This window comes from Elephas maximus, chromosome X (genome assembly GCF_024166365.1).
Source record: "Elephas maximus indicus isolate mEleMax1 chromosome X, mEleMax1 primary haplotype, whole genome shotgun sequence".
Lineage (NCBI taxonomy): Eukaryota > Metazoa > Chordata > Mammalia > Proboscidea > Elephantidae > Elephas > Elephas maximus.
Window position 1 is genome coordinate 142,972,980 of NC_064846.1, and position 12,113 is coordinate 142,985,092.

The following is a 12,113-nucleotide window of genomic DNA, read 5'->3' on the forward strand; positions in this document are numbered from 1 at the left end:
TAGATGAAAGTTTACAGAACAAACTAGTTTCTCACTAAACAGTACACAGATTGTTCTATGACATTGGTTAACAACCCAACGACTTGTCAACACTCTTCCTTCTCAATCTTGGGTTCCCTATTACCAGCTATCCTGTCCCCTCCTGCCTTCTAGTCCTTGCCCCTGGCCTGGTATACCATTTTAGTCTTGTTTTGTTTTATGGGCACGTCCAATCTTTGGCTGAAGGGTGAACCTCAGGAGTGACTTCATTACTGAGCTAAAAGGGTGTCTGCGGGCGATACTCTTGGAGTTTCTTCGGTCTCTGTCAGGCCAGCGAGTCCGTTTCTGTGGCAGAACTTTAACCCAATTTACAGTCTCCGTAGCTTGCAGGCTCTAGTCCTCTAGTAAACCATATGGACTCCCTCTTGTCTCTGTTGCTCTTCAGAGACCCGCTCCAAACATTCATTGCACTTCAGAAAATACAAAGCTTTACCGTAGATCATACACTATTATGAGAACTTGGGAAAATTATGGACTATAACAATGTATCTTCTATGCTTGGATTCTTTAAAATTCCATAAGGTTAAAACTTAGAAAATTTGCCATTTTTTTCAAAAAGGGTCTAATACTGGCAATTTCATAAGGTTCCAACTTAATGAAGTTCCTTGTGATTTTTAGATTTTTGACTTGATGTTAAATAAAGCCCTCTATTACTAGACACAAATTGCATCACTATGTCACTGAATTTCCATAGAGAAGCCCCAGGCCTGTTTAATTCAAATCAGAGATAATTTCCAATACAATTAGGATCTGTGGTAAACGATGATGACAGGTTGGAGTAATTCCTTTGTGTTAATTTGATTTTAAGGAAAAAATTAATAAGGAATTAGTGGAAGTCTTTGCAGTATTTCGATATGTGTATATGTAAGTAAAGAGCCCTAGTGATGCAGTGGTTAAGCACTAGGCTGCTAACTGAAAGGGTTCAAACCCACTAGCTGCTCCGTGGGAGAAAGGTGTGACAGTCTGCTTTGATAAAGATATACAGCCTTGGAAACCCTATGGGGCAGCTCTACCCTGTCCTATAGGGTTGCTATGAGTTGGAATTGATGGCAATGGATTTGTTTTTCTTTAGTTTATATGTAAGTAGACACACATACAAACATGAATACAAATGTATGTATATGATTTATATATTCCTATCTTTGGTTTTGATGCAAAAAATGTATGTAAGGAACTTCCAGGGGTGTCAGTGTAGTTATCTTTCAAACAAAGATGTGTTTAGAAAGAATGTGTCAGAGAATATTAAATAATATCTTCTCCTCTTAAAAAGAAGACTATAGACATAATTGAAGAAAGTTTAGTGCAATGATTTTATAATTGCTTATATCAATAGAAAAAACGCTTCCATGAAGGATTTATAGTTTTTTGCCGCGTGAGATTAAGGCAGATAACGCTAAAGCATTGAAAATAAAATCAGAATAACCTTGTGACTATTAATATTTAGAGATTTATGCCCATAGATAATTGCATGGGTAATTAAACAAACTTGATGTGATGTATCAATGAGCAGTAGTTAGAAAGAAACCTCATTGCATAAAATCATAGCTGAATAGCAAGCCAGCATGAATCTTAAACACTTTGAAGCAAGTCAGCCTTTAAAAAACTCAAGATAATACTAAGGTCAATTTTGGCTTTTCAAGATGAAAAGGATTGTGTGTAACATATATACAGAAAATGTTTGGAAACTAGAAAACACCTTTCAGTCTGTGATTTGAATTGTACACACATTTTTTTTCCATTTCAGAATATTGCTGTGTATATGTCATTTTTCTAATAAGGTTAAAATATATATATGGCAAAAACTTAAAGGCTTGAAGGACTATGATAGCACAGCTCCTACCTTGTTTTTGATAGTTGAGTATGTATAAGAATTTGTAGATTTTTTAAAAATTAATTTTATTTATTTTGCCTAAAACTTAAGATTCAGAAGTTGAAAATGGCATTATAATTATTGTATGAGCATTAACTAAATTTTCATGTCTTCCTTAGATCTCTAACCAAATTGATGTACTTTTCTTGATATTTTAGTAATTAATGTCTTTGTTATTTTCATTTGTCTATTAATTCATTAAGGAGCCCTGGTGGCACAACAGTTAAGAGCTTGGCTGCTAAATGAAAGGTTGGTGGTTCAAACCCTCCTAAAGGTTCTGTGAGAGAAAGACCTGTTAATCTGCTTCTATAAATGTTGTTGTTGTTAGGTGCTATTGAGCCAATTCCAACTCATAGCAACCCTATGCACAACAGAACAAAACACCATCTCATCCTTTGCCATCCTCACAATTGTTGTTATGCTTAAGCCCATTGTTGCAGCCACTGTGTCAGCTCATCTCGTTGAGAGTCTTCTTCTTTTCCTTTGACCCTGTACTTTACCAAACATGATGTCCTTCTCCAGGGACTGATCCCTCCTGACAACACATCCAAAGCATGTAAGACGCAGTCCTGCCATCCTTGCTTCTAAGGAGCGTTCTGGTTTTACTTTTTCCGAGACAGATTTGTTTGTTCTTTCGGCAGTCCATAGTATATTCAATATTCTTCTCCAGTAACACAATTCAAAGGTGTCAATTCTTCTTTGGTCTTCTTTACTCATCGTCCAGCTTTCATATGTATGTTATGTGATTGAAAACACCATGGCTTGGGTCAGGCACACCTTAGTCTTCCAGGTGACGTCTTTGCTTTTCAACACTTTAAAGAGGTCTTTTGCAGCAGATTTGCCCAATGCGATGTATCTTTTCATTTCTTGAAAACCCTATGGGCTAGTTCTACTCTGTCACATGGGGTCACTATGAGTCAGAATTGACTGGCCGCACCTAACAACAATGACATAATTCATTATATTCTAAGCTGTCTTAATGTGTAATTGTTCTTGCCCTTTCAAATGAGTAATTTACAAACTTTTAACAAGCCATGTTAGTATAAGGAATGGGAACAAAAACAGTGTATGTCTTGCCATTTTAGTGCCATGTCTTCCTTAAATATTCTTTATAAGATCTTGTTCATCTATTTTTAGCATTATACATAAATTCCTAATATGTATGCTTATCTCAAAGATAAATTGCCTGAGTGTCTATTACTTGCAGAATTCTATACCTCATCATGTAGCCCTTAATTATTTATTAATCACATTATTATCCAGTTGATTCATATTCTAGGAATCTCTTATCACAGAAGGATTTTAAGCACTTCAAGGTAAGGACCAAATCTTATCTTCCTTTAAAAATATCCAGACTATACTAACTAGGCTCTGTGCTATTCATTTTCACCTGGAAACTGTCAGCGAAACCTCATTATGTTAGTAAATAGCAGAGGTAGTATTTAAGTCTAGATTTTTTGCTCTTAGTTCATGTCTTGGTAGACCAAGTATTCATCAGAGTCATAGTCTTATCTACTTTCACCAACTTTCCCAGGCACTGATGTATGTCAGAATAGGCTCATAGATTTAGAATATGGTTTTGGAAGTAAAATCAGAATAATCCTATAACTTTAAAGATTTGCAGATACTGACATGTGTCTGGTGGTGCAGTGGTTAAGAGCTCATGCTACTAACTAAAAGGTCAGCAGTTCAAATCCACCAGCCACTTCCTGGAAACCCTATAGGACAGATTACTCTGTCTTATAGGGTCGCTATGAGTCGGAATCAACAAGATGGAAATGGGTTTTTTTTGGGGGGGGTCATAACATCAGTAGATAATGGCATGGGTAATTAAACAAACTTGAAATGTTCAATGAATTAGTAGTAGCTAGAAACAAACCACATTGCCCAAAATCATGGCTGAATAAGCAAACCACCATGAACCTTAAATGTGTTGAACGTAAATATACCCAGCTGTGGTTCTGAGATTAGAAATTCCCACTAGTTTTTGAGGTAAGGTTGTTTAGGAGAATCATGTGATAAATATTTAGCAGGAATCTAGACAGACAATAGAACACAGTTTCCAGAAAAGACAACAGTATGTAGTAGGAAGAGAATCAACATAGATCAGAAAAGACCAGAAAAGAATAGTAGGAGAGCATTCTGTCAGGTAACTCTTTCAAGATCCAGTTATTTTCTGCTTTGAATTTTTTATTGATACCATGTGTTTTCATTAATGGAAGAATGCTGAATCATTGTTGTTGAATTTTTTTTCTTGCCCCTCCCATGAGCCTACTCTTAGAGTTCAAAGGGACATACTTTTTACCACTAATTCTACCCCCAGAGATCCCCTGCCCCAAGTCCCCTGGGACATATTTGTTCCAAAAGTTTTTTCAAAATTTCTATTTTTCCTATAAATATTGTACACACCTCATACAACATCTTATAGAAACAGTAATTTGTGGCACACACCAGTTTTTTCAGGTTCAAACAATCATAAAGGCCTCTGACTTTCAGCAGCATGCACTGTCAGTAGGAAAGTAGCTTCCCAATGAACCTGAGAGCCAGAAAATGTTGGTAGGCAACTGTATATTCCACCAGTCATGAAAAGGGTAAGCAAAGCATGTTGACATAGGAATTAGGAATATGAGTAGCAACTGAGGTCAGGATCCCAAACTCAGTATTGGTATTCAAATCCTTGTCTCGAGAGAAGTGGCAAGGAAAGGCCACAGGTTTGTAGGAACTGGAAATTAAGGTGGGTTTCTAAGACCCCTGGAGGAACAATCCAAGTTCTCCATTAGAGGAGTCAAAATTAAAGGAAAAGGCTTGAATTCTTATATCTTTGCTGCCTATTCCACCCTACCTCACCCCACCACCACTGCCTAACAATACACTGGATCAGATTCTATTTTCTAACACATCATGTTAGTGACACAGTTTTGGTATCTACCCAGGTTACAATAAGACGTGTGTCACTTAATCTTCTCAAGAGTTCTCAAAGAAGCCATTATTTTCCCTACTTTTTATATAAAGTAAGTGACACTCAGATATTAAAAAACCCAAGGTCTCAAAACTAGTCAGGCTGGAAAGTGATTTTATAACTTACATTTTTTGGGTGCTCTAATGCTCCAGTTGTTCCACTTTTTGAGACATTGTTTTATACATGACATTGTTTTACATGAGGAGTCTTGCCACAACACATTTACAGACAAATCTGCATCACTGGTGGGTGATGAATCTCATGCATTTTATATTGAGAAATATTTCTTTAGTTTCAGGAGACATTTAATGGCCTCATCTTTGTATTCTGGTGAAGTACATTATGTGAGACACCCATGTCTCTTATTGTATGAAATTCAAATGAGCATGCATACTATTCCCTTGCAAGCTGCCATTCACATTCAGGTGAACATTATGAGTACATGTGTTTTATTTATAATTTTTTTATTCAGCATTGCACAAAATAATTCTGAACATAGTTGATTTACTTATTAACATAAATTATTTGACTCTATAAAATTTAAACGCATTGGTGTCAGATACTGGAAGGCGTATTCTTTTGGTTTTTGTGCAACTTATTTTCCTTGATTCTCATTCAAAGGCTTTTAAGTTTCTAAGGGATAAAAATGCTACAGAATTTATTTTGAGGACATGCTTAGAAAATATTAACAAATGTCTGCCCTTTCGTAGTTTAAATGGCTCTTAAAAATAATGCTTTAAAAAAAAGTAATGCTTTAGACTGAAGAAATCTATCTAAAATGATCATTTTCTCGTGTACAATGAGCTATAATGGAGTCAGAAAACACCGTTCAAAATTTGTAAGTAGTAATATAGCATAATCTCCTATGACTGAGTTCAAAAAATGTATGCAGTTAATGACATGTATTCATGTTCATATACAATGAATTAGGGCATGGTATTTGGTGCATAACGTCAAAAGATGAAATGATTGTTACAGTAATTTTCTGTGAACTAAACTGTTGAGCTTATGTGTAGAAGAAGGGATGATGAGCCTGTGTATCATTAAATAAAAAATTCCTCTTCTGTGTTTGCAAAGAGAATTCAACCTGGTCAAATAATGTATATTTCCATAGGGGCATATTGTAATTTATATAGCTGAGCTTTGGTAATAAGGGGTGGGAAGTATTCACCCTATCCAGGAAGTAGCCAGCAAAGTGTCTACTGAGCTCTAATTTAAGAGAGAGATATGGAGTTTCCCACCCTCTATTCTTTTCTCCATCACCTTTGTCTTGCTCCTATCCCCTGACTGGGGTAAAGAAGATGTATATGTGTATTTTCAAAGGGGTGAGTGATCGCCAAAGATTAAGAACTCCTGACCTATAGAACTCTTAAAGTTTAAACTACTTAAAGATAAAAATGATATACAAAGCAAATTATATTCAACTATACATAGTACTTTAATTATTAAAATGCTTAAATATGCTTAAAATAACAAATTGTGTAGTTTAATTTCTTCTTAGTACTGCCCATGTATATTCTTGTGTGGAAGAGTAGAAAAGTAGACTGAGCCACACTGAGCCCAAAATTGCAAGCTGAGCACACTGGAGTTTTCCTTCAGATAATGCAGTAGATGTACATGATAAGTTAGATGTTATTTACCATTTTATGTTATGTATCTTTTGTTTTGCTTATTAAGATCAGGGAAAACTAAAGCCAGATAACTCAGTTAATTCATATGTAACATACTACAGACATGGAATAGTTGGTTTGTTTGTAAGATGCAGTTCATAAAGATAGCAAATTCTAAGCAGTTTAACAAAAATTGAGTCTGACAATTATTTTGGGATACTTCTAATTGTGACAAAGTATTCTAAGACATGGGATTTACAGCCAAAATACTAGAATTTCTAAGATATATTTTGCTTCATTTGTTGTAATGTGACAGAAGTACTAAAAACAGAGAATTCCTGGGAAGCCAGAGACATGGTCTATTTAGGTCATATTTCAGTGTTCAACAAAACACTGAGAAAGGCAAAAGAAGGGCCATAAAACCAAAAGTGAAGATGTTAAGAGGTTCCTTTTGCATATTTTATTTATTCCTTTTAGTCTTTTAAGTTGTCTCTGGTTTTCTTTCTGTTATTCACTTATTTAGCACTCAGTTGTATCTTAATTTATTACAAATAAGAATCCACACACACCCATATATTAATATTATAAACTAGCCTGCTTTTGCTGGGTTATGACTTGTAACAAGCAACTGCGGTACCTCAGTAGCTGGACTTCTGGGAAGATGGTGGAATGAGTAGGTCTAAGATCCCAACCTTCCCACATGAAAACCAAGAAAACTAGAAATCATAATCTCCACTCTGTAAGAGCTCTGAAAGTTATATGGAGGATTGCACCAACAAACCACAAGCTGAAACATGAGAAAGGAGACTCATAAATGGAATTTTTTTCCAACTGTGTCTGCCCCTCCCTCTTTCATTGTAGTAGCCACAGCTGCTGCTGCAGTGGAGGCAGACCGGGGTTCACGTTCTCATTGATGGAGCTGATCTTTGGCTCTGAAGTGAACAGGGCAGAATTTGCTAGTGGACTATTCAGTATGTCTGTTATGATATGTCTGGGAGCTGCCTGAAGGTCTGAAGCCTCAGTCTAGCCAGAATCTGAGCTTACACAGGATAGGGCAGGAAGTGGCCAACAAAGACTGAAGGCTGGGACCATCTGACAGATTTCTGCTGGAATTAGCACTACCAAAAGCACCATGTATTTGGCGGAATTGAAAAAGCAACATGCCTGCCCAGAGAAAACATATTACAATATTTTAATATCCTAGCTTCAACGAAACATCACAAGGCATGTAAAGAAACTGTTCTGAGATGAAAAATAAAACAGAGGGACTAAACATCAGATTTGAGCTGGCAAACTTGAGGATAAGGCAATAGAAATTATTGAATCTGAAGAGCAGAAAGAAAAAAAGGATCAAGAAAGCCAAGCAAAGCCTAATGGAATTATGGGACACAAGCCCTGGTGGCGCAGTGGTTAAGCACTCCACTGCTAGGCTATTAACTGAAAAGTCAGCAGTTCGAACCTACCAGCCACTCTGCAGTAGAAAGATGTGGCGGTCTGCTTTCCTAAAGATTACAGCATTGGAAACCCTACAAGGAAGTTCCTCTCTTTCCTATATGGTGAGTTGGAATTGATTCAAAAGGAATGGGTTTATCAGGCAAACTAACATGTGCATTATAGGAATCCCAGAGAAGAAGAGATAAACAAAGGGACAGTATAACAATAAGAATTAAAAATATACACAAAAGGAAAGGAGAAGGTAATCATAAATGGTACACTACAAAAACTCAGCTAAGCACAAATGATAGCAGTATTGGAAGAAATAAGGGGCTAAAAAAGGTATAAGATGTACAAAAAGAACAAACAGGAAAATAGCATAAGTAAGTCCTTTCTTATCAGTAAGTAAATGGATTATATTCTCCAATCAAAAGGCAGAGAGACACATCTTAGACCTAGAGATACAATTAGTGTGCAAGTAAAAGGGTGGAAAAAAAATGTTCCATGCAAACAGTAACCAAAACAGAGCCGTGGAGGGTATATTAATATCAGAAAATAATAGACTTTAAGTCAAATCTATTATAAGAGACAAGGAATGACATTGTACAATGGTAAAATGGCAAATTCAAGAAGATAAAACAATTATGAATATATACACACCTAACATTCAAGCTGTCCCAAAATATATAAAGCAAACACTGACAGAATCGAAAGGAGAAACAGACACTTCTAAAATAATAGTTGAAGACTTCAGTGTTCCACATTCAATAATACACAGAACATCTAGAAATAAGATCAGTAAGGAAATAGAGCACCTGAAGAACATTATAAACCAACTAGACCTAACAGACATGTAGAACACCTCAACCCAGCAATAGCACAAAACACATTCTTCTCCATTACACATGGATCATTCTCCAGGATAAACCATATGCTAGCTCACAAAACAAGCCTCAATATTATCTAAAGAGATTGAAATAATAGAAAGTATCTTCTCTGACCACAGTGGAATGAGAATAGATATTAATAGCAGAAGGAAAACTGGAAAATACCCAAATATGTGGAAATTAAACAACAAATGGAAAAGAGAAGAAAAAAGGAGAAAAATCAGAAAATACGTATAGTCAAATGAAAATAAAAGCACAATATGCCAAAACTTATAAAAAAAAAACTTATAGGAAGCAGCAAAAGCAGTACTCAGGAAAATTTATGGCAGTAAATACCTACATTAAAGAAGAAGAAAGGCATTAAATCAATAACCTAACTTTACAACTTGAGGAACTAGAAAAAGAAGAGCAAACGAAGCCCAAAGTACCAGGAGGAAGGAAGTAACAAAAATTAAAGTGGAAGTAAGTGAAATAGAGAATAGAAAACCAGTAGAGAGAATCAACGAAACCAAAAGTTGGTTCTCTGAAAACATCAAGAAAATCAACAAACCTTTAAATAGACTAACAAAACAAACAAACAGAAAGAGAAAAGATACCGAAAGCTAAAATCAGAAATGAAAGTGCAGATACTACTATCAACCTTTCAGAAGTAAAAAGTACCTTTGAAGAGAATACTGGAAACAGGTGTATGCCAACAAATTAGATAAATGAAATGGACAGATTCTCAGAAACAGATTCCAACTCATAGCAACACTGTAGGACAGAGTAGAACTGCCCCATAGGGTTTCCAAGGGTGTGATCAGACTGAAGATGAAGCACACTGCCACATCTTTCTCCCATGGAGCAACTAGTAGATTTGAACTGCTGACCTTTCAGTTCTCAGTAGAGCACTTAACCACTGTACCACTACAATTCTTTCAGAAACACATAAGCAACCTAAATTGACTCAAGAAGAAATAGAAAATCTCAACAAACTCATAACGAGAGTGAATCAGTGAACAAAAACATTCCAACAACAAGAAAAGTCTTTGACCAGTTTATTTCATTGGGGAATTCTTCCAAACAGTTAAAGAAAAATTGACACCAATCCTTCTTAAACTTTCCAGAAAATGGGAGAGAACAATTTCTGACTCATTCTGAGGCCTGCATTACCCTAATCCTAAACCTAGACAAAGATACTGCAAGAAAAAACAAAAACTATAGGGTAATATCTCTCATGAATATAAATGCACAAATCCCCCCAAAAATTCTAGGAAACTGAATAAAACAGCATATTAAAAAGATAATAACCTTGACCATGTGGTATTTATTCCAGGAATTCAACAGTGGTTCAACACTAGAAAATTAATCTCCATGTGATACACCATATTGATTTAATGAAAGGAAAGAACCACATGATTATCTAAATCAATGCAGAAAAAAAAAACATTTGACAAAATCCAACACCCTTTCATGATAAAAGACATTTAACATACTAAGAATAGAAGGGAAATTCCTCAGTTGATAAAGGGCATTTATGAAAAACCCACATCTAGCAACAATTTCATTTTTTTTATTAACTTTTATTGAGCTTCAAGTGAACGTTTACAAATCAAGTCAGACTGTCACATATAAGTTTATATACATCTTACTCTGTACTCCCACCTGCTCTCCCCCTAATGAGTCAGCCCTTCCAGTCTCTCCTTTGGTGACAATTTTGCTAGCTTCCAACTCTCTTTATCCTCCCATCCCCCCTCCTGACAGGAGATGCCAACACAGTCTCAAGTGTCCACCTGATATAATTAGCTCACTCTTCATCAGCATCTCTCTCCTACTCACTGTCCAGTCCCTTTCATGTCTGATGAGTTGTCTTCGGGAATGGTTCCTGTCCTGGGCCAACAGAAGATTTGGGGACCATGACCGCCGGGATTCCTCTAGTCTCAGTCAGACCATTAAGTATGGTCTTTTTATGAGAATTTGGGGTCTGCATCCCACTGATCTCCTGCTCCCTCAGGAGTTCTCTATTGTGCTCCCTGTCAGGGCAGTCATCGATTGTGGCCGGGTACCAACTAGTTCTTCTGGTCTCAGGATGATGTAGGTCTCTGGTTCATGTGGCCCTTTCTGTCTCTTGGGCTCTTAGTTGTCGTGTGACCTTGGTGTTCTTCATTCTCCTTTGCTCCAGGTGGGTTAAGACCAATTGATGCATCTTAGATGGCCGCTTGTTAGCATTTAAGATCCCAGACGCCACATTTCAAAGTGGGATGCAGAATGTTTTCATAATAGAATTATTTTGCCAATTGACTTAGAAGTCCCCGCAAACCATGTTCTCCAGACCCCCGCCCCTGCTCCGCTGACCTTTGAAGCATTCATTTTATCCTGGAAACTTCTTTGCTTTTGGTCCAGTCCAATTGAGCTGACTTTCCATGTATTGAGTGTTGTCCTTCCCTTCACCTAAAGCAGTTCTTATCTACTAATTAATCAGTAAAAAACCCTCTCCCTCCCTCCCTCCCTCCCCGCCTCCTAACCACAAAAGTATGTGTTCTTCTCAGTTTATACTATTTCTCAAGATCTTATAATAGTGGTCTTATACAATATTTGTCCTTTTGCCTCTGACTCATTTCGCTCAGCATAATGCCTTCCAGGTTCCTCCGTGTTATGAAATGTTTCACAGATTCGTCACTATTCTTTATCGATGCGTAGTATTCCATTGTGTGAATATACCACAATTTATTTACCCATTCATCCGTTGATGGACACCTTGGTTGCTTCCAACTTTTTGCTATTGTAAACAGAGCTGCAAGAAACATGGGTGAGCATATATCTGTTTGTGTGAAGGCTCTTATTTCTCTAGGGTATATTCCGAGGAGTGGGATTTCTGGGTTGTATGGTAGTTCTGTTTCTAACTGTTTAAGATAATGCCAGATGGATTTCCAAAGTGGTTGTACCATTTTACATTCCCACCAGCAGTGTATAAGAGTTCCAATCTCTCCGCAGCCTCTCCAACATTTATTATTTTGTGTTTTTTGGATTGATGCCAGCCTTGTTGGCGTGAGATGGAATCTCATTGTGGTTTTAATTTGCATTTCTCTAATGGCTACTGATCGAGAGCATTTTCTCATGTGTCTGTTAGCTGCCTGAATATCTTCTTTAGTGAAGTGTGTGTTCATATCCTTTGCCCACTTCTTGATTGGGTTATTTGTCTTTTTGTGGTTGAGTTTTGACAGAATCATATAGATTTTAGAGATCAGGCGCTGGTCTGAGATGTCATAGCTGAAAATTCTTTCCCAGTCTGTAGGTGGTCTTTTTATTCTTTTGGTGAAGTTTTTTTTTCTCAG